We start from the raw sequence: 23,226 nt of genomic DNA, 5'->3' as shown, positions 1-23,226 counted from the left end.
GGGACCATTTTCATCTCCAGAATTAAGGATTATTTTGATGTTACATCATTGCCTTTTCTCTTTTACTTTCCTTTTTAGTTTTATTTTAGGATTCCCTATTTTTAATGTTCACACAGAGATTTCTTTAACTGAAATACAGAATAGTTTCTTTGGTGTGAAAAACTATAATAGTACATAGGATCCTAATGAGATAATTAATAATGTGAAATAGGAAGTAAAGGGCTAAAGGTGTAAGGAAAGTGGGAAGGGTGGGGAAAGGTAATAAGGGAGAGGAAAATATATGAGAAGCTGAAAAAATGGAAATAAAGTGTTTGTAAAGGGAGGGCAGGGACAAGGGGAAAAGTGAGAATTAAGACCTATTATGTAAAGGTACAGAATTCCAATGATGAATGTAATTGTATTGTATACCTAGATTGTACCAATAACCTCAATAAAAAGAAAAAAATGAAAAAAAAGTAAAGTAAACAATACAGTTACATTTATCACTGGGATCTTGTACCTTTACATGATATATCTTGGTTCTTGTTTTTCCCCATACCCCTACCCTCCCTTCACCCCCTTCATCCTTCCCTATTTACAAAGACTTTGTTTCCATTTTTTCCTTTTTTCACATTATTTCTTTTCCCCTCCCCTTCCACTTCCCCTTTAGCCATTTTCTTCCTATTTTACCCTCTCAATTATACGATTTGAGCCTTATTTATACTTTTAGCTCTTTGCACCAGAGAAACTGGTATTTGCTCAAGGGTGTCCTATTTATTTGATTTAGTATAGCCTTTATGTGCATCCATTTAGCTATAAATGTTTCTAGTTTCTCATTCCTTATGGCTGAGTAGTACTCCAAGAAACAAAATTCTTAATTGCTTTTTTTTTTTTTTGGTTTTTTGAGACAAGGTCTCACTATGTAGTTGAGACTGACCTGGAACTCACTATGTAGCCCAGGCTGGTCTCAAACTCACAGTAATCCTCCTGCCTCAGCCTCCCAAGTTCTGGGATTACAGACATGCACCATCATGCCCAGCTCTTAATTGCTGTATAGTGGAAATGATCCAAATATCCCTCAACTGATGAATGGAGAAATGATAATGTGGTATGTGCATACAGTTGAATATTTGGCAATAAAAATGAATGAAGCAGTGATACATGTGGCAATACAGATAGACTTTGGAAACAGTAAATGAGAGAAGTAATGCCAAACTGTGTGAACTTATTGCTATACTATGTTCAGAATAGAGGACTCTACTGAAATATGGTAGACTAGTGGTTTCCTAAGGCTGAAAGGAGTTCCCAAGGGGAAGGAGTGCTAATGATAAAGGATTTCCTGTGAAGTGACAAAAATGTTCTAGAATAGAGGCTGTGGTGTAGCTCAGTGGTAGGGTGGCTTGCCTAGCATGCACAAGACCCTAGGTTCAATACCCAGCACCACAAAAAAGTTCTAAAATTAGAACTGGTGATGGATGAGCAAGTATAATAAAACTATTGAAACACACACTTTAATTGGTTTAATTAAATGATACATGAATTATCTCTCAATAAACTTGCATTAAAAGAAATCTATAAATACCAAGAAACTAAATATACAAAAAGGGAGAAATTTCCCTTCCCCTACTTACTTATTTATTCATATTAGTGTAGACTCATGGCTTCAACAGGTTGAAACTCTTTACCACCATTATTTGATGCTCAAACTGTCCTAAATGTTGCCAGTGGGAATAGCTTCAAGGTGACTGATGTGTCCTTTTGACCTATTCCTACAATTCTTTTGAACATTTCTTTACTATTATTTTCTTTATTTCTTGGTACAGCATAAGATAATCTAGGCTTAAACTGTATTTTCCTTAGATTGTATTTTTTGACCTGGGGTCATCCATTTTTCTGAAGAGCCCTCATTTCTTTTGGTGAAAAGTATTTAGAAACCAAGTTCTGGATACAAGGTGTATTCAGCACTAGTAGGGTGTCAGGATTTTGCTCAGCACACATAACTGGGGAATAAGTAAATACACATATATTCTCTGATAAATATGTACATTTGTGCATATATAGTCTCACAATCTAAATCCATTTCTATATCTAGTTATACTAAAACCATGAGTTCACATCAATACCTCCAGTTATAACCCAATATCACAGTGTCTGTCTTTATGCCTTCCCATATTTGTAACTCCTTTTTTGATAATAAGAGACTTGATTCTTTTGATCCACAATAAATAGTTATTTGCTCAGACCTAGGCTGCTTGGAAAGCAGGTTCAAAACCACTAGTTCATGTCTCTGAGAAAAAAGAGGACTATTAATTAGAATTCAGTATTTATTAGCATGCATTTTCTTTTTTAGCCTGAGGATACATATATAACTGTTTTCAAAAGTTACTTGGGTTTGTTCTTTTCCCCCATGTCAATGTAGTTATGTTATTCATTTGAATTGTGACTGAGTTTGGTTTTACTGTATATGTAGTCAATTTTAGAACCCCTTTCCATTCTCAATGATTTCCTTCCTTCACTTCCTTCCTTCTTTCTGAGTGATATATTAACATGGCTCCAATATTAGGATTGAACAAATAAGCATATTTATAGACATATCATTTCCTCTCTCATTCCTTCTGTCCTTTCACACTATTCCCAATCATAACCTGTAGGTAAACAATCTTAGTAGTGTCTAGTTTAACTTTTCAGTGTTTCTGTTTGGTCAAATGAGTGCATAGATGTATATTTTCTAATTTACCCTTTTCTTAACACAAAGGTAGTACACAATGATGTTCTTTTGCATTTGCCCTTTTCACTTAATATGTTCTAGAAATCGGTTAGAATCAATTCATAGAGATCTCCGTTTTTATTGCTTCATCATACTCCCTTGAGAGGATGCATAGTAGTTATTCAATCACTTTGCTGTATATATAAATTTAGGATGTTTCCAATATTTCTACTGTTATAGGTATATCTCCGGGGAAAATTCCCAGAAGTAGAATTTCTGGGTCAAGAGGTACAAGCCTATGTAGATTTGCAAGCTAGACCAATTCCTCTATTAGGGTCATAATGAATTTGCACTCTCACAAAAACTGCACAAGAGTTATGATTCCCCTAAAGTCTCAACAGCATGATGCTGCTAATCTAATAAATGAGAAATGATATCCCAATGTCATTTTAATTTGCATTTACCTTGAGTGAGAGTAAACATATTTTTATACATTTAAGGACTATTTTTATATCTTTTGTTGTGAATTGTTTGTTTAGGTATTTTGCTCATGTTTCTTTTGTGGTTTTAAAAAATAACTTTCCCTTCCACTTTAAAGAGTTGTTTCTATATTAAGTACATTAACTCATTACCTATAATATGTGTTGAAATAATTTTCCAAGTTTATTAGTTGTCTTTTGACTTTGTGTATATGCAAAAGTGTTTTTTCTTGTAGCTTATCATTTAAAAATGTTTATTGAGCTGGGTGTGGTGGCACACACCTGTAAATGCAGCACTCAGGAGGCTGAGGCAGGAGGATTGCTGTGAGTTTAAGACCAGCCTGGGCTACGTAGTGAGTTCCAGGGTAATCTGAACTACTTAGTGAGAGGCTGTCTCAAAAAAAATTATTGCATCTGGGTTTTGAGTTTATATATTAAAAGTCTCTACCTACACCTACGTTAAGAGGAATTCATTCATGTTTTATTTTAGTACTTTATGGTTTTAGTTTCTACATTTACATACTTGATATACTTGGAATTTATTTTCTTAGATGATAAAATATGATGGATCTAATTTTATCTTTTGCCAAATAACTGACTACTGGTGTGACCATATTCTGGAGGACACCTATAATCTGCTTACTCAAGCAGATCTTGCATCTGAATCCAACATTGCAGTATTTGGTGATGTCAATACTGCAGCACTGGGTGATACCATGGTTGGCGTCTGTAATTTGTGAATGGAGTTGTTGGTTTCTGATTTGTTTCATTGAAGATTACGTGTCCCTACTTAATTATTTTGTTATTCTTGTTTTGGTGGGTCGTAAGCAGCAGAGATAGAGTAAAAATTGTCTTTATCATCTTTCACCAAAAATCTACTAACATTTATTTTAAATATGCTATTTTAACTCTGTTAAAAATAATTAAAAGTGGGCTGGGGATTTAGCTCAATGGCACCATGTTTGCCTCATGGTCCTGAATTTGATCCCTGCCTGGTAAATAAATAAATAAATAAATAAATAAATAAATAAATAAATAAATAAATAGTATGATATGAGGGTTTCTGGTATTCTTTGGGTGGGATATAGTATATTATGTCTCTAGGAGTTAAAAGGGGACAATAATAAGTACAAGTGAGAGTCAGAGTAGGGTTAGGCAGCTAAATTAGTAGCAAAAGACAGGCTTTAGGGATTCTAACACCTATAAAAGTACGGAAAATTATAGGATTCCTCCTAAAAATCTCCCAACTGGTTGGGTAGATTGTGCTATTTTTCTTGAATTTACAATAGAAAGAGATAGTGGAGACAGCAAATAGTTACTGAATAAGATATTTGTATTTCTAAATTATATTCTGAATTATATATCATCATTCCAAAGAAAAATTATGCTAATATTAGTAAAGTTATTTAATATTAGCTCACAGACTGAATATTTTAATAAATACTGTTGTTTTTATAGAAATAATACAATTGGATGGGAAAGTGTGCTTTGTTTTTTTGCCTACTAACTTTTGACTTGGCCCCAGATTCTTGAAAATCCAGCCATTTGGTTTGTATCTCTAGCTCAACTGCAATTATTGATCTGCTGAAAGTTTCCTTTGTTTCAGGTGTGAAACCTAGAAAGAAAGAAACACCTTATGTGTATAAACTTTGTGAAATTCAACCTACAGTGTGGCCAGTGACAGTCACTAAGTCTTACTCTCTGAAATCTTACTGATAATTATTTTGTCAGAGCAGGTTGCCTGGAGCATCTATGTAGCTCTGAGCCACTGGCACCTCTGGGAGCAAGAAAGAGACATGTAGAAAACAAGCAAATTCTTATTTACAGTTTTATCTAATACAGGGCTTCTCCTGATAGCCAAAGAGATTACTATGTATAATCCTGGGGTACCAAAAACCCACCAGGTATCTTCTTCATTTAAGAGGGGTTACCATGGACCTAGCAGATGCAGTTTGGGTGATTCTGATTTTGACTTAACATGGTGCCTCATTGCCGCAAAGGGCAAGAGAAGAGAACACCAAGTGTTTTATAACCTGACCTTAGAATCTTGTTCCTCTAAAGTAGAAAATGTCTAAAGTAGAGGAGCAGCTACACTAAAGCACAGTCATTTGGTGATGGGTCCTGCTTCCTAGCCCATGTTTTATGTCATAACTTTTGTCTTCACCACTCACTTGGAAAATGCCTGTGTCACTCTGTGTGGGCACCATGCTAGGTACAATAATCCTATCATAAAGGTTGAGGGACTTTTGTATACAGCTGATCTGATAGCCATGATAGCTTCTACATGACAAATCAGCAGACAGTGTACACAGCAGGGCTTTGCTGGACCAAGGGCTGATTCAAGTCCCAAGAAAGATGGAGTGGAACAGCAAGAGATTTCATCACACTACTTAGAATGGTACACAATTTAAAACTTAGGATTTTTTCTAGAATTTTTGGTTTAACATTTTCAGAATGTAGTTGACTGTGCATAACTGCACAAAACCTGCAGAAACTGCATATAAGAGGGGACTACCATACCACAGACTGGATGGCTTACACATTTATTCCTCATATTCTGGAGGCTAGAAGTTCAAGATCAAGATGCTGATAGATTCCTGCCTGGTGAAGGCTCTCTTCCTGGCTTGTAGATGGCCCTTCTAGCTACATCCTTACATGGCCTCTTGTCTGTGCAGTAGTGCGGAGAGTACTCTGGTGTCTCTTCCTCTTCCTAGAAAGTCAATAATCCTGTTGGACTAAGCATCCTACCTTCATGGCCTTATTTAACCTTCCTTGAAGCCACTGTCTCCAGGTACAGTCACCTTGGGGCTTAGGGCTTCAACATGTGAATTTTGGAGAGGAAAAATATAGTCCTTAATAGCTTTCTTCTAGAATTTGAGGATTTTTTAAAAGAGTTGGAATCATGGTATTTTTGGTCCTAGTGAGATTTTACCTATTGGCTTTCAGATCTGTATTCATTGAGAGTGTGTGGGATGATGGCACAAATTGGATTACGATCTTATACTTCCAAACACACATCCTCAGTGGGATGAATCCCAAGTAATCCTCCTTTTGTGCTTTCTTATAATCTTGTAAGGTGGGAGTCATTTAAACAGCTCTGCTGGACATTTCTCATACTTCTAGTGCACAGTTGGTGCTCTGTCCAAATGGGCTGAGTGAACGAATGAACACACTCGAGTGACTACTGTATGTGACGTTTCCATTGGTCATAGTAAATGCCAGCGACATTGGATCTTAATAAGAAGAGACTTGCTGTGTCCTTTCTGTCACTCTTGCAATTCTGAGTTTGAACTTGAGCATCTCATTTTTCAGTTCTGGGTTTATTTTACTTCCTATACTTTAGGAAGGGCAGAGCTTCCTCCAAGTGTCTGTGAAGTGAGTCTTAGATAAACTGCAGAGGTGTGAAAAGCACCTGTCTAAGACGATCTAAAAAATGTCCCCCATGGGTCTCTAATCCAGTGCCTCCAGGGTGTGTGGCCTCAGCAGTTCATGAAGGTTCAATCAAACGCAGACAGGTGGGAATGGGTTTCCTTTTTACACAGTTGGCTATATGGTGAATTTATTTCCTTCCTTTCTTTTCTTTTGCTTTGCACTGTTCACAAATTTATTTTGAGATGGGTGGGTCTGTGAAGGATAAATCATGTTTGATAATTAAGGGGAAGGCTATTTTAAAAATCTGTTCAGGGATTCTGCTAGTTTAACACATGAGTTGCACTAAGTAAGAAAAATTATCAGCCTAGGTCTATTTCACCATGACTTATGTTAATGACAACATATTTCATATTTTTTAGCTATTTGGGATAAATTAAACAAGCCTACCCTACAAAACTTGAATTGGCATAAAGTTATTAGAGTAGGATTCCTATTCTAGCAAAAGTATATAATTAAATGTGGAAGACTTAATAAATATTTGATAAACTCAATTTAGCTTACATTTATTGAGTACCTTCTCTGTATGTATAAGGCATATAACTCAATGCTACAAGACTTACGAAAAAAAGAATAAAGCAGTTTACCAAGCCTTGGCTTAAGAATTTTATGTTAAAACATATGGCTTTTTAAAAAATCAGCTTATGTGTTGTATCCTTAAGGACTCAGCTTCCCCTATACACAATTTTAATCCTACTGTATGTATGGCAGAACAGTTTTGTGGAAATGAACAATTAAAATGTTCTAACCTTAAGACTAGCTTGTAAAATGTTGGTAGGGTTTAAACAATGCTGTTAAAAACATTAATTTAGACAGGATGTTCTAGCTGAGAGCCAAAACAAAGGAACAGAATTCATTTACAGGCTCTTTTGCCAGGGGTACACATGTACACTTGTCATTTGTGGATCTAATTCTCTCTGCAGCTTGAAATGTTTTCTTTAAGCTAACGTGAAGAAATCCACCAAGAGAGGGTAGTCCCCTCTCACCCACAGAACTTGATCCAGGTTTGAGAGCAGATAGATAACATTAGCTCCTCTCAAAAGGCCCTAGTACTGATGGGATTCTTTTCTTCCCCCGCCCTTTCTGCACTTACTAAAAGGCTCTATAGAAAGTCTCTATGATTTCTTCCTTTGTATTTCTCATTAGGGTCTAAGAGGAACCCTATTGAGTTTCCCTGACATTATCTCGGTCCACCTGATGCCTGGTTGTTTTGAAATGTCATATTGCTTGAGAGATAATACCAGCCCTGATTATGTCTGTCAAAGAGCTGGGCTTGGAGCAAGTCAATATAAAGGAAATGTAGGGAAGCAAGTCTTCCTTGCACTGTGGAGTAGACAATTCAGGGTAAGGCTAGCTAAGTATCTACCTTCTAGACACCAAGAATTTGCAGCAGCACCAGAGCCATTCCTTTTCCCTCATCTACTCTGCTCTGGTAAGTTCCCACATCCTGTTTCCAGGATTCCAGGGGAAAATAAACACAATTGACATTGATCTCTGAGATAATTGCACACCAAATTTGCAAACCCAGAAGCTTATAAGGGCCAAATGAATTTATAAATCCATGGATTAGACAACACAATAGTGAGTCTAAACTAAAGGAATTCAATTTTAAAACACTTCACCCCCCCACCGCCAACTCTACCCCAATGCAGCTGACTAGACAAAGCACATTTGTAGGCATCAACTGGCCCTCATACCACCAACATATAATTCCCAATCTGGTTTGTGCCCTCATTTTATAGCTAAGAAACCCAAGTCCCTGGATGAAAAGTGACTTGTTTCTGGGGCAGGACTAGAAACCAGGTTACCTAAATTTGGTAACTCCACAAAGCTTACTTGATTATTTGTTGGGAACAGGAAATGGAATTTCTAGACCTATAAGTCTCAAACCTTCTGACCTGTTGATGCTACCTAACCTCACCAGAGCTACCTAGAAAAGGTTGAGCTGCCCAACATTAGATGTTCTCAAATACAGGTGGATGCCATCTGTGGCTCAATTTCTAGATCTACAATCTGGAAATTAAGCCCCTCTTGTTGTTTACCTTATATCCATGACAAGTTACTTGTGGCTTCCTTACCTGTAGGATGGGGACTTGTTAAAGTCCAGATCTGGAATGTCCCCCAAAGGCTCATGTGTTGAAGATTTGTTCAAAGCAGGAATTTTTGGAAGTAACTGGATCACAAAGGCCCCCTCCTTTTCAATGGATTATTCCATTAATATATTCATGATTTGATGACATTATTGGGAAGCAGTGAAAACATTAGAAAGTGGGGCCTAGTTGGAAAGAGTGGATAACTGGGGGTGTACCTTTGAAGGGTACACTTTGTTTCTGAATACTTTTTCTCTCCTTGCTTCCTAGCCACCATGAGTGAGCAGCTTTGCTCCACCAAGCCCCATCATCATGATGATTCTGCCTTACTACAAAGCCAAAAACAATGGAGTCAAGTAACCATGGACTGAACCTCAAAAACCATGATCTAAAACAAATCTTTTCTCCTTTAGCTGAATTTCTCAGGCATGTTATCACTACACTGGAGAGCTAATACAGGACTCTACAGATGAGACTGTTGTGAAAATGGAATGCATTTATGATAGGAAGCCCTTAGCACAGTGCCTGATGCAAATTGAGCTTTTGTGAAGGGTTATCATTGTGTTGTTGTATTGGCATTATTTTTTGACATGGCTTGAAACATCACTGGAAAATGGTTTTTAAAGTAAAAACATTACTTGGAAGCCTAATAGGAAATGACTAAAGACCATTTGTGTGCGTGATTCACACTATATACGAAGTGAAATAACAAAAAGAGAAATTATATGGCCCAGCCAGAAAAATTGAATCATGAAAACCAAGCAGTAATGCTATCCAAGGTAAATCTTTTCAACAGCTAGGATGATAAGAATTAAGCAAATTTGTTCTCAAGAAAGATATGGCAGACAGCTTTCTCTGAAAAAGAAAAATTGAACAATCTGCTTACTAAAAACACTTATGAAAGAAAATTTCCCTTCAGAAATACTTCATATTCAAAATCATTGTGAGCTAGAAAAATAGGTGGAGGTATTTTTCCTCAGGTGAACTGAGATAAAAGTATTTGTAAATTTAAAACTTTCCCAAAAAATAAAGAGATAATTTCATAATTCCAAGCTATTAAAAATCTCATATGGGGTGTGATTAAAAAACTACAGTGAATATTTAAATTTTAAAACAATGTATTACAGTAAAAGATTCATTGCCACTAATCCCCATCAAGGTACTCTTTGAGCACACTTATTTCATCATTCTTGCCATTTTCTGAAGCGGTTCTGGACATTCTCTTTCATGAATGTCTTTAGTTGTGCTGTCATGGCTGCCTCAGTGTCCTGAATTAATTCACAATGCTTACCTTTAATGGTCATTTTGACTTTGGGGAAGAATCAAAAGTCACATGCCAGTCCCAGTGAAAAAGGCACACTATATCTTTAGATGGCACTCAGCGGTAGATTCACTAATTCTTTTTTTATTACAACTTGTGAAGACACTCAGGAAAGAGGTCTTCCAGAACATAAAGTGGCCAGAAGGATGGGATAAATGTGCTCAAAGCAAGGAGGATTTTAAAATTTTATTTTGAGGGGTATTAATGGTGATGTGTCTATTACTATAAAGAAAATGTGAAAATGTAAACATTCACTTTATTTTTTATCACACCTCACAGATACTTAAACATTTCTGCCCTTTCTGGGTTTCTGCATGCAGGAAGTCTGTTGTGAGCATTCACTTTGGAGCCTTTGATCCTTTCCTTCACATCTGCCTCAGTGTTTCTGGCATTTCTACTTTATTTTATGTGGGTTTCTTCTTTCTACAAGTATCCTAGATCGATCCCCGTGCCATGTTCCTACATCCTCCAAGGGTCCTTGCTAGAGTGTCCAAAGCAGAATACATACACAAGAGAGTGTCTCCACATCAGCAACCTTTCTCAGATCCAATTTCCTGCCTCTTGTCTTGGTCCAACACTCCAGAACATAGCTTCCGGTGGCAGGGTCTCTCATTCCTTAGCCGATGTGGCACTCTCCAGCTGGGCATGCTATGATTTCACCCTTAACAGTAGACTGATGACAGGGAGCAGGTGGAGGCAAATACTAATGGGAGCACACATTGCCTGGAAGAGCTCATGCTTTTGCATGGTCCTCAATCAATCCCAGAGGGAGCAGCAGATCACTGCTGCAGGGCCAGGGGAGCCAGAAGGACTCATCTAGGTGACCCATGCTAATCTTCAGGATCCCACTCAGGCTCTGAACTGACAGTCTGCTCTGCATCCCATGCCCAGCATTGGGGCTCCTCTAACAATGAAGGCCTGGGCCTGACTTTTTCTGTCTTCTGCCCGCAGGAAATAAAGAGTCTCTTTATTTGCTGTAGATGAGACTCTGAATTTCACATGTTGGCTTTTATGTTCTTCCCTCAAGCTATCAATGGTCTGCTCATTAAAAAGCAGCCTATTTCATTGGGATCACTCATTTCATTATCGTATCACTTTGGGCCCTTAACCTCCCAAATGCCAGAGAGAATGGAGAAGTTTGCTGGACAAAATAGACAGAGGTTGGATATAGGTACCAAAATATAGTTGGGGAAGAAGAATAAATTCTAGTATTCTTCAGGGCAGCCATCATTACAACAGTTTATTATATACCTCAAAATAATCAGAAGAGAAAAATTTGAAGGCTTCCAATACAAAGAAATGCTAATTACCCCAGTTTGATCATTATACACTGCATATGCATGTATTTAAATTATCACACTGTACTCTATAAATACTTACAATTATGTGTAACATTCAACAAAAACTTGCATAGGTTATTCTGATTGGGAAAAAATGCCAGAATGCTGACTAGAACAGCCCCTTGTCCATCCTTTCCCCTACCACCTGTGCAGGATTCACCCTTGCATCGTACCATCATACCAGGTAGTACCATGGCTCCATCTGCACCGTACAGACTCCCCTAGGGGCTGATCAGGAGACAAGATTCCACCCTTTTGTTATTATTATGAGACAGGTCCTCACTATATAGCTCAGACTGACTTCAAACTTATTATGTAGCCAAGGCAGGCCTCAAACTCATGATCCTCCTGCCTCAGCTTCCTGAGGGCTAGAATTACTGCCATGCACCACGGCACCTGGCTTAGATCCCACTTTTGAGCCAGTTTCATCACACTATTCCTGATCCCAATTTCTTTGCTCCATTTCCCCCAAGACAGGCTCTGAGTTTTGAGTAGCAGGCAGGAAGTTTACTGAGCATCCCTAGAGTCCCACACCAGTGTGGGAGCAAAGGAAGCAGCTAAACTGTAAGGCAGTCACAGCCCCAGCTGCAGCAGGCTCTACAGGAGCTCGGAGCTTGGTGGCCCTGAACTGTCCTGCTCTTAGATGATGGAGCCTCGGCCTTGCTTCTGCCCCATGGGCCAGTCATTGGATGTGGCTGCCCCGGCAAGGCAGAGAGACTTGGAGTGAGGACAGTAGCCAGAAAGAAAGCACAGCCACCTCCTTGAACAGCAGACATTGTGTTCCTTCCCGCCACCCTGGGTCCTCCACAACACAGCAGTGACCTTTCCAAAATGCAAATCTGATCACATGAGCACTGCTTGCTTGAAATTCTTTCATGGCTTTCCAGAACCCTCAGAATCAAGCCCAGGTGCCTTCACATGACTCATAAGGCTTTGCATGATGGACCTTGGCTAATCTTTGCAGCCTCAGTTTTTGAGATTTCCCTTGAATGTTTTGCTTCATAAAACAGAATATTCATGGTTGTACCAGGTAGGGTGTGTGTGTGTGTGTGTGTGTGTGTAACACTCTGCTTTCACCTCTCTGTTGCCCATAAGTCTCCCTGGAGCACCTTTGTGTATCTTATACTTCCTTCATTTCTCCTACAACCAGACTTATTATCCTGTGTTTAAATTCTGTTTTAGCCTCGCTGGCAAGACTCCAAGTGTTGGGGGGACAATTGCCTGGTTGTCTTTCTGTTTCTGACTCCAAGCCTCCTAAACTGAGGAGCAAATGAATACAACAGGCAGCAGAGCAGTTAACAGAAAGAAAAGGCTAAATCACTAAAGGTATCCCTAGTCACTAAAGGTAATTATGCTTTGCCCAAACAGGCACAGAGAGAGCCCGAAATTACTGGTGTTCAGTGGAGATTCTCTCTGAGAAGAAAGATGGTTATATTATCAAGCACAAGATGGAATTCAACACTGACCTTTAGAGGAGCACTCAGTGAAGTTCTGGATGCTGGAACTGGGGGCACACGGAACTGGAGGAATCTAAAAAAGATCCATGAAATAAAGGAGTTATGATTTCTGCAGGAGAGACTGAGCAATTTATGACCCCAGCTTTGAAAGTCTGGGACAAAGAACATAGGGTGGAAGCCTGCAAAATGATACAGGGTATGAGCAGAGACTCAAGTGTGAGGCCTGAATAAGCTGGGACTGGAGGTGTACCTAACACCTGGATGGTACAAGCAGTAGGAGTTCTTGATACAGCAGGAGAAATGGAGGCACAGTCTCCATTACTTGGAGAAGGCACAAATAGTCCTATCACCACCTTGCCTCTCCAGCAAAGGGCAGGGGCCACTAGACAGAGAGCAACCACAGTGGACATGTACCCAGTGTGTGTGTTGAAAAGGTCCTTCAGACACTGAAAGGAAATAATTTGACAAAACACCCTGGGGTATAGTAGAAAAAGACAAAAACTTAGTGGATTCTTGGAGGACATCAAACCCCCTCTGAATGTAACATAATCTCCCTTCCAACAACTATCTATTATTTCAAGAAATAAAAAGTGCCCCAGTTTCTTTCTCTGAAAAACTGAATTCTTATAAGGATTAAATACCTTCCTGTATGTATGTAAATAATCATACTTGGCACATAGTAAGTGCTTAATGAATATCTGCAATTATCGTTATTAGTTTAGAAGAAGCATTATAGAAAAGTTACGTCATTTATAATCAAGAAATATGATTTTGAGTGCTGCCTCAACTTGCTAAGTATGCAAACTTGGCCAGCTGTTTTACCCTGTTGGTATCTTCATCTCTAAGAAAGAAAATGGTAAAATATAGGGTTTTATGCATAGCAAATGACAAAGCTGCTATGAAAATTCTGCATACATTGTACAGTGCTCACTAGAGATTAGAAGGGCTGTGTGTGTGTCCCTTTTAGCAGTTTATACAATGTGCCTGTGTCCTTTAAGAATACCAGGTAAGACTGGGAGTGAGGCCTTGTTTTCTGAGAGGGGAATGAGAGGTCCAGATGACAAATTTAAGTGACCAAGCCCATGGATGGAAGCCAAGAAGCAGCACCCCTGCCACCCTATGTGAAGTGAGGAAATCAGTGAAAAGAACAGGGATCCTGCTCCTTTCGTCTACCACTATTTACAACCTCTCTGGTCTAATAGACTCCCAACATCTGAGAACAGCAGCTATGCCCTGCCATAACCATTTTAGGATACATCTCTAGTCTGATCAAAACCAACTCCTTTGCTGATGATGGTATCAGACACCAAGCCAACAGAAAGCTCCAATGTGCTCACTCTTACTTGGGCTGTTTTTGCTACTTGTTATGCTTTGTCCCTCAAAAAACACTCATGTTGAAATGTGATTCCCAATGTAACGGGAAGTAGAAGGATCTTTAAGAGATAAGTAGGTCATGGGGGCTGTACCCTCATGAAAGATTAATGTCTCTCTCAAGAGAAGGGGAACTGGATTAGTTATTACTGGAGTGGGGTTTTTTGAAGCAAAATTACCGCAGACATTTTGCTCTTGTACATGTATCTTCTGGTCCCTCTCATGTGCATTTCTACCAAATGATGCCATCTGCCATGAAGTCCTCACCAGAAGTCAAGAAGATGTGATGTCATGCTCTTAGATCTCCAAAACTGTTAACTAAATGAACCTCTTCCTTTATATATTTTCTAGTCTTAAATATTTTGTTATAGAAATACAAAATGGACTAAGATAGCAATACCAAATGGTTGTCTCTTGACAACAGACATTTGTATCTGAATTATCTACATGGCTTTAACCAAATATTTTACTTGAGACATTTTCAGTGTTACAGTATAGTCAAGGATAAAGTCCAAAAGCGTGAATTGCTATTAATGTATAGAATCCTCTTCTAAGCCTCATTCTGCTCTGCCCTCTCTTAATATATAAGCCTGATACAGACAAATCATATTTATGGACTATAAACTTGAATCTCTTCCAAATACCATAAGTATGATGTTAACAATGAGAAGCAGATAAGAGAAGGCTTTCAAACCTTGAAGCTGCATTTCAGAAATAGTTACAGATAGAGATATAAGCTATTAAGCCTTTTCCCAAAAGAATATGAGCAGAATGAAAAATCCATCTCTGTGTGGATGAAAGAAAAATAAGAAAGAGGGTTTTATTTTTTTGACAGAGTATTGGTATAACAAAGGGCAAATTGAACTCTGAAAATGTCCAAGTCTTTGACATTATGAGCCACCAAATTTATCATTTATATCACATTAGACTCATTTTTATTGCTACTAGTAATAATAAAATAATGATAACTAGTGAGTTCCATTCTGTATTACAGGCCATGCCATCTCTTAGACAGACAGTATTTCATCTTATCTTCAAAACAATCCAATGAGAAGGCACTAATGGCTCCATATTGCAGAAGAGGACGTCAAGTTTCAGTGGTTAGGAACTTGGAACCAAATTCAAGACTAGGAGTAATGCAGTCAGGATTTTAACACGGGTTTGTTTAATCTGAAGCCCGAATTCTTAAACTCCATACAATACTGCTGTTGGCTGTGGGCTTTCACTTTTAGGATTGTGTTCACAATTTCACATTTATTCACTTGAGGGGAAACACTGGTGTGTTAGTCAGCTTTCTGTTGCTGTAACAAACACCTGGGGTTACCAACTTATAAAGAGAAAAAGGCTCATGGTTCATAGTTTTGAAGGTTTCATCCCAGGGGATCAGTTGGCCCAATTGCTTTGGGGCCTGGGGTGAGGCAGCAGTCATGGCAGAAACACATAATAGAAGAAGCCATTCACTTCATAGTGGGGAAGAGAAAAAGAAAGGAAGAGCAGGGACTGGGATTCCACTATTTGTATTGAGGGCACACCCCCAATAAACAAAACACATTCTACTAGGCCCGACCTCTTAAAGTTTCCACCACCTTCAAATAACACCAAGCCAGGCACTAAGCTTTGGCTTTGGGGGGACATTCCAGATTTAAATATAGCAACCAGGTACATGAAGACCACCAGAAAACAATAACAATAAAAAATGCCCCTGAGAGGTAGAGATAGGCTGCCTGGGATGGGTTTTCTGGTTAGCAGACTTCTGCCAGCTACATGTCAGTATAATAAAAAGATCACTCATGCTTTTAGGATGTTACAGACTTTCAAGGTCCCTCATTCACTTGAGCACTAGTCAACAGACTTCAATCATTCTTTATCCTATTGCTAGATGGAATTCAAGGCTCCTCAGAATTTTGAAGGTATTGGTTCACTGCCTGATAGAGTAAAATATTGCTGCTGAAAGTATGATGCCATTTTAACCTCCAATTCTTTGTATGTGAATTATCTTCTTGGAAGATTTCCTTTCAGGGACTTCTCTTTGTCTCCAATATTCTGAAATAATGTGATTATAGGCCTTAATGTAGGACTCTTTTGCACTGGGCTTGGTAGCTCCCTCAGTCTAAGTATTCATGTCCTTTATCTCTGGAAATATTTCAAAATAGCTTTATTAAGATACAATTTACATTACCTCAAAATTCATGCATTGAAAGCATTCATGTCAACGGTTTATAATATACAGTTACAAGTAGCTCAATGGATATATTCTGAGGAATGCATCCCAATTTCACCTTTGTACAAACATCACAGAGGATCCTTAGACAAACTAAGATGTCTATGAGGTTAGTGTGATATATAATCCTATGGGATTTCTGTCATCCATGTGGTCACTGACTGAAATGTCCTTATGCAGTGCATAACTATTTACAATTGTGCAGTCATCTCTTTTTTTAAAATATAATTTAATTTATTGGTACATTCTAGGTAGACAGTACAGCTACATTCATTACTGGGCTCTTGTACCTTTACATGCCAGGTCTTGGTTCTCATATTTTCCCTTTGTCCCCACCCTCCCCTTACCCTCCCCTCCCCTCCTTCAAACAACAGTCATCTCTTTCCAAATAGCTCCTTTACCCCCACAAAACAAGCCTTGTTCCTATTTGCAATCATTCCCTACTTTCCCCACCAGCCCTAAGCAACCACCAGTCTACTTTAGGGCTCATTCTTTAGAATTATTACTTTAATAATCTTCCCTCCATTTTCTTTGTTCTTTTCAGAATAGCCATTATTCAGGTATTAGGTCCCCCTGGCAAATGTTTTAATTCTTTCATCTTTTCTCTCCTATTTCCATCTCTCTTCCTTTATTCTGCTTTAAAGAAGACTTTCTCAATTTAATTGCCAAATATTTTACTGAAAATTTTACTTGTGTCACAATATTTTTAATTTGCAGAAATTATTTTCTTTTTTCTGGCTGTTCTTTTTGTAACTTCCTGTGCTTTTTTTGTGGGTGTAATATCTTCTCTTATCTTTCCAAAGATACAGCTTCCTTGAAGTTTACTTTTGCCTCTTGCATTACTGACTTGAGTTCTTCCTTTCTTGTTTGTTTTAGTCTCTGACTTTGATAGCAGATCTTCTGAATTTGGTGACTTTTAATGCCGACTTCTACTCAAACATACTTGGGGGCCGGGGATTTAGCATGGTTCTGTCACCTGCTTCACAGCGTAAGGTCCCGAGTTCAATCTCCAGTACCAATAAATAAATAAATAAATAAATAAATAAATAAATAAATAAAAGAAAAGAAAAGAAAAAGAAAAAAAATACCATGGAGACATCATTAGTCTTGGCTGTTTGTTCCATCACCAGAAACTTTTAACGCCAACACAAGTGCTGGGGTGTGTGTGGCGGGGGTACATATTCTGGAGTATCTGAACTAATAGCTTGGAACCCTGCCCCGTCATCCATATTTTTAAAATCTTCCTCAAGTGTTCCTACTGTCCAGGCTGGAGGACCTCAGCTGGGGTGGGGAGAGGGCCTGTCTGTTTTGCTGGAGTATCCTCAACTCCCAAACATATGATGTTTTCCCCTTGAATTTAGCAGTTTCCTTAGAAGAGAATCTTTAACTATTCCACTTCAGGGACAGGTGCCAGGCTGCCATGGTTCTAGGATCCTCCTGGTCTCTCTAATCAGTATGGAGGTACAGTATATTGGCACTCACACAATTTTTGTTCTCTGTATAGGAGCTGCCTTGTGTGTCCATGCCTGGAATTAGAGTGTAACTCTATCTCATTGGGTCAGCATTAGCATCAGTAGCACCTAGAAATTCCCAGGCCCCACCTAGGACCCGCTGCATCAGCCCTGGAGGGCCCCTGCATTGACGTCTGAACAAGCCCTTCTGGGGATTTGGGTGCTTCCTCACATTTAACTTTTCCATGGGTCTTTTATTGTGGAGGGGAGAGAGTAGTCACCTGAAGCAGCATTTCCCTTCAGAGTGGGGATTGGGATTTGAGGTCCTACACAGTTTTTCTGCAACATCTCAGCCAGAATCTGGGTTTTCAGAATCACCTGAACACCACCACTGGAAGAAGTACCTGGGCCCCCATCCTCAGTCTGAGATTTCATACCAAAAACAGTAGTTTTGGGCCTCTCACCAATGTCCAAATTTTCTCAGATCTCCTTAGGCAAAATCTGCTCCTCTATCTGCTTTCCAGTTTCAATATTTTATTGTTCTAAGATTTTATTGTTCTCCTTTGAGGTTCTCTTTATCTTTGTAATTCATGTCCTTTTTAGTCCTTTTGCTGCCATTTAAAGTGAGACTGCAAAAGGGTATTTAATCCACTGGGTTTTACTGAAGTCTCATGATATAGATTAAGTGAATGAAGAATACTGCAGTAAAAAAAAAATACACATAAACATATCTATTTTTCTGCATAGTACAAAGGAAGAAAGAAAAAAACATGATATATGAGTTCATATATTTGTATATGTCTGTGCATGTGTTTTAATACACAGAATGGAAGGTATACACTCCCAGCTATTAATATAATTTACATTAGGCCACAGAAGAGTTGTGTTAGAGTGAGTGGGGAGGGGGTGGGGTGAGTGCTACCATTTTTTAAAGCTATGCACCTCTGAATTATTTGAATTGTTACAAAGAGCAAGCATTATTTGTGCAATTATAAATATTGTGAATATATGTGCTTTGCACAAACTAAATTAACACTATAGCCTTTGTGACTTGCTAAGGGGCAGCAGGCCAGGACTTCAGACAAGAAATGCTGTATCCTGAACTGTCAGATGTCTCAGATGTAGGCTGGACCTAAGGAAGCCAGTAAAATCTAAATATTTGTGTGTGTGACCTCTGCACTTCAGCAAATTTATACCCTTTTATCTGGTATAATATAAAGGAGAGGGTCTCAGGCCTGGCTTCTCTGTAGACTGACCTGAAGTACTTAACATCAAGAACAACAACAACAAAAGTCTCTTTGTCCTAGACTTGGACTAGTTAAATCTTCAGGGGACTCTAATATATAAACAGGGTTGATATTCACTTGAGTGTTTTTTTTTGTTGTGTTTTGTTTTTTTTTTGAGACAGTGTCTCACTATGTAGTCTAGGCTGGCCTAGAACTTGTGGCAATCCTCCTGGCTCAGCTTCCTGAGTGTTGGGATTACAGAAATGAGCCATCATGCCTGGCCTATAGATGTACTTTTAATCAATTTTTGAAAATCAGTTAAACCCAGGTCTCTGGTGGCACTCAGATCTTATAAACAGGTTACTTTACTAGATTTAAAAAATTTTCAATTTTCTGACATTACATAGTACAGTATCCTGAAACTTTTTAGTCTGAGTCTTAAAATGTAGGCAGTTTTGGTTTTTTTGGAACTACAGTGATTTGCTGAGCAGTATATCTCATCACATTTCCAAGCTAGATGCTCCCTCATGGGCCTTAGAGATCACACACGTTTTCATTTTACAGACGAGGAAATGTCACCCAGAGGGATCATTTATAGATTTACTGTATTGGGGGTAGATAAGGGTGAAGGTAGCGGGGGGAGAAAGGGAGAGAGAGAGGGGGAAAAAAGGAACAAGAGGAAGGAGGGAGGAAGGGAAGAAGGGAGAGAAAGTGTTGTGAAAGAACTGAATCATTTTATAGGTTTATGTAACTGGTTTATTCTATGTTATGTTAACATCTCTAAGGATCAGTTTTGCTTACCCTTGATACCAGTCAAGGACCAAGTGAACTGTTGAAAACTGCTCATCTATTTTTCCTCTCAGATCTGTATTAACTTAAGTCTTGGTCTTGGCCTCTTGCAGAAAGCAAAGAATGATTTTTTTAAAAATTCTATATCCTTACCCAATGTGCTTCTTTAAGAAGTAGTGTTTTCATCTTTGCAGGGTTATTGAAAGTATTGTTTCAGAGAGAAATTCTCTTGGCTTAGCCTGAAATATCCCAGAACAAATAGTGTGCTGAACGAACAAGGCCTTAGAACATGAATAAGCTTACAAGTTTGAGAGCCACAGAAATCTTGACTATAGTGTTTTTCTTATTGTGTCAGAGTGAGAAAAAGGCAAGGTGGTTCAGAGCAGAAAATAGGTTACTCATGTCATTAGCCAGAATTGCAAATTCAGGAAGGAAGAAGGAAAGAAATACTTATTGGATGTAAGTTTCTTATTAGGTTTTCTTGTAATAAGTGACTTTACATTTCCACAGTAAGTCATTACAAATATCATTTCACATGTATGGCATCTCAAATGCACACTTTGACTTCTCAGGTCTATCTGTTAACCTATATCTCCAGTTATATTATAGGCTGCTCATATTAAGATTTACAAATCCCATACACAGGAAAGTGTGATTTCATGTATGCAGTAATTTCTTCTAGTTACATTACACGGACATGTTTATGTAACTACATTAGTTCACTAGATATTGGTGATATCACTGGCTTTAAAAAGTCCCTCAGCTTTATTGGTGTGTAATCTACAGTCTATAAACTTCACTTGTTTTAAGTGTATAATGGAAGCATTTTAGTAAATTTACAGAGTTGCATAATCATCACAATCTCATTTTAGGACATTCTCATTGTCCCCAAAAGATCCCTTGTGTTCATTTACAGGCAGTCTCTACTCTCACCCCAACCCCAGGCAACTGCTAATCTTTCTGTCTCTACAAACTTGCTTTTATGGACATTTCATCTACATGGAATTATATACTACATGGACTTCTTTCACTTAGGATAGTTTTTTAGATTCAACCATTGTGGTGGTTAGGGTAGAGCTTCAAGTTGACTGGCTTTGGGATCCATGCTTGGGATTGGTAGGGAACACTTCTAAGTGTGTCTGGGTGGGCCATGGAGACATGACCTTGGGGTCTATGTCTGGTCCCTTGCCCCTTCCCCTGACACTCTTCCCCTGCTCTGCTTCCTGCACACCATGAATTGAGCAGCTGGAATTCCTCCACTATGCTCTTCCACTATGATGTCTCTGCCTTGGAGTCAGCTGATCACAGGCTAAAATAAGCAAATTAAATCTCTCCTCCTTTAAGTTTTGGGGATTGGGTATTGTGACTCAGTGACATCTAACATAGCTATGTTGTAGCATGTACCACTAGTTTATTCCTTTTTGTGGATAATATTCCATTGCATGGATATACTATATTTTGTTTACCCATTTACCAGTTGATGGATGTTTATCTTGTTCACCTTTGTTTTATGTACTTAGTAGACATTTGTATATGTTCTTTGGTAATTATTGGCTTATTTTTCTATTCAGCTTGAGTATAATTAGTACAAAATGAACTTCACATATTTAAAGCATACAAGTTAGTAAACTTATAATCCATGAAACTATCACTACAATCAAGACCATGAAGAAATCCATCATTCTCAAAAGTGTCCTTATGGCCATTTATAATCCCTCTTGTCCCCTGCATTATCTTAATTACTATATTTTAATGCTATCATAAAATTTTAAATTTCAGCTTACTATAATCATGTAGTTTATGTGGTATTTCTGGTACTCATTGTTTTGTATCATGAGTGCTCATGGGTTTTGTGTAAACCCATATTTTCATCTGGTATAATTTTTCTTATGCTTAAAAAATTTTAATGTTTCTTGTGCTATGGTTCTGCCAGCAATAATTTTTTGGCTTTTCTATGTCTTCTCTAATTTGCTCTGATTTTTGAAAGATATTTTCATTGGGCTATAAAATTATATTTCCTTTTAGTAATTTAGAGGTGTTTTCTCCTTTTCTTCTGATTTACCCTATTTCCAACTAGAAGTTTGCTGGAATACTTACCTTTGTTCCTCTGAATATAGTATATTTCTTTTTCTCTGGATGTTTAAAAGATTTTTCTCATTAGTTTTTTAAAAATTTAGTATAACATAGATTGGTACAGTTTTCTTCATTGTATTGTACTTGGGGTTCATTGAACTCTTTTGTTCTGAGTTTATAGTTTTATTCAATTTTGGAAAATTTTAGACCATTATTAATTCAAACAAGTTTCCTCTTTCCCTTTTTTCTCCTCTCATTCAACAACTCCAATTATCTCACTGCTTTATTTTTAAATTTTTCATTTTTTTAGTACATTTCAAAGACATAATGATTACAGTCATCATGGGGATTTGGAACATGTACATAAGACATTTTAATTCTTTTTATGTTCCCTTCTTATCCTCTTCTTTCTCCTTTCCTCCACTCCTGCTTCTCTTTTCATTTGCAAAAGTTCTATTTTAGATTATGTGAAATATAAACAAGTATAACCCATACATAAAACATGGAGAAGATAATACAGTTGGTGTTGATATAGCCTTACAGAAGAGTGAAGAGGAAGAAATAGTCATAGTGAGATAGGAAACAGGCTAGATGAAAAGTCAGATCATTTTTGTTCAAATTATACCAAAATTATATGATGTTAGACCAGTTCTTTATCTTCTGGAGTCTTAATATTCAACTGACTGAAATCTGGTAATTGTTCCAAATGACATGCAAGATTCCCTCCAGCTTACTTAGTTCTGGGTAAATTTTTTGTGGGAGGATAGGAAAAGAAAGGATTATACTATCATACCCTCACATGCTCCTCTCCCTTCCTCCCTTCTTAATGTACCCAGTTTGAACAATTTGAGCTCAATAGCATTAGAAACCCTGGTGATTTGTACTAAACCTCTCAATGAAAGCTACAAAATTAAAATTTTAAATAATTCTTAAAACCGTTCAAAGGCCTAACAAGATAATAATAAATTACAATGGAAATAAAGAGAATACTTATGCCATGTTGACCCAGTCAAGGAAAGTGATTGTTTTTATTGACTTAAATCCTTAGAGATGGTTGTGTTCCAGTGGCTAGGAATTTCATGACATAATTCCTCTTTGTCCAATGAATGAGATCATAACATAAAGAAGAAGATCCATTTCCACAATGAATTTTTTATTTAATATTAGTTATATCCAAGGATTAGAAGATTTCACCCAAAATAAAGTAACTGTCATAATATAACAGGGCTCAAACTGACTTTTTTTTTTTTTTTTTTTTTTTTTTTTGTATCAGGGGTTAAATTTTGTGTGTGT

General features: G+C 37.8%; 1 long non-coding RNA gene across 1 annotated transcript in view; it reads right to left on the bottom strand.

The window, feature by feature from the left end:
- The window catches only part of LOC104875287, a 100,521-nt gene that overhangs the window by 68,209 nt on the left and 9,086 nt on the right, over window positions 1-23,226 (bottom strand). The window contains exon 2 of the long non-coding RNA XR_784015.3: window positions 12,812-12,875. This is a non-coding gene — a long non-coding RNA (uncharacterized LOC104875287). The remainder of the gene's footprint in view (window positions 1-12,811; window positions 12,876-23,226) is intronic.

This window comes from Fukomys damarensis, unplaced genomic scaffold (assembly GCF_012274545.1).
Source record: "Fukomys damarensis isolate Sample0158 unplaced genomic scaffold, DMR_v1.0_HiC HiC_scaffold_17, whole genome shotgun sequence".
In the NCBI taxonomy this organism is placed as follows: Eukaryota; Metazoa; Chordata; class Mammalia; order Rodentia; family Bathyergidae; genus Fukomys; species Fukomys damarensis.
The sequence above is the reverse complement of the archived record's forward strand: the minus strand, read 5'-3'. Positions and strand labels throughout refer to the sequence as shown.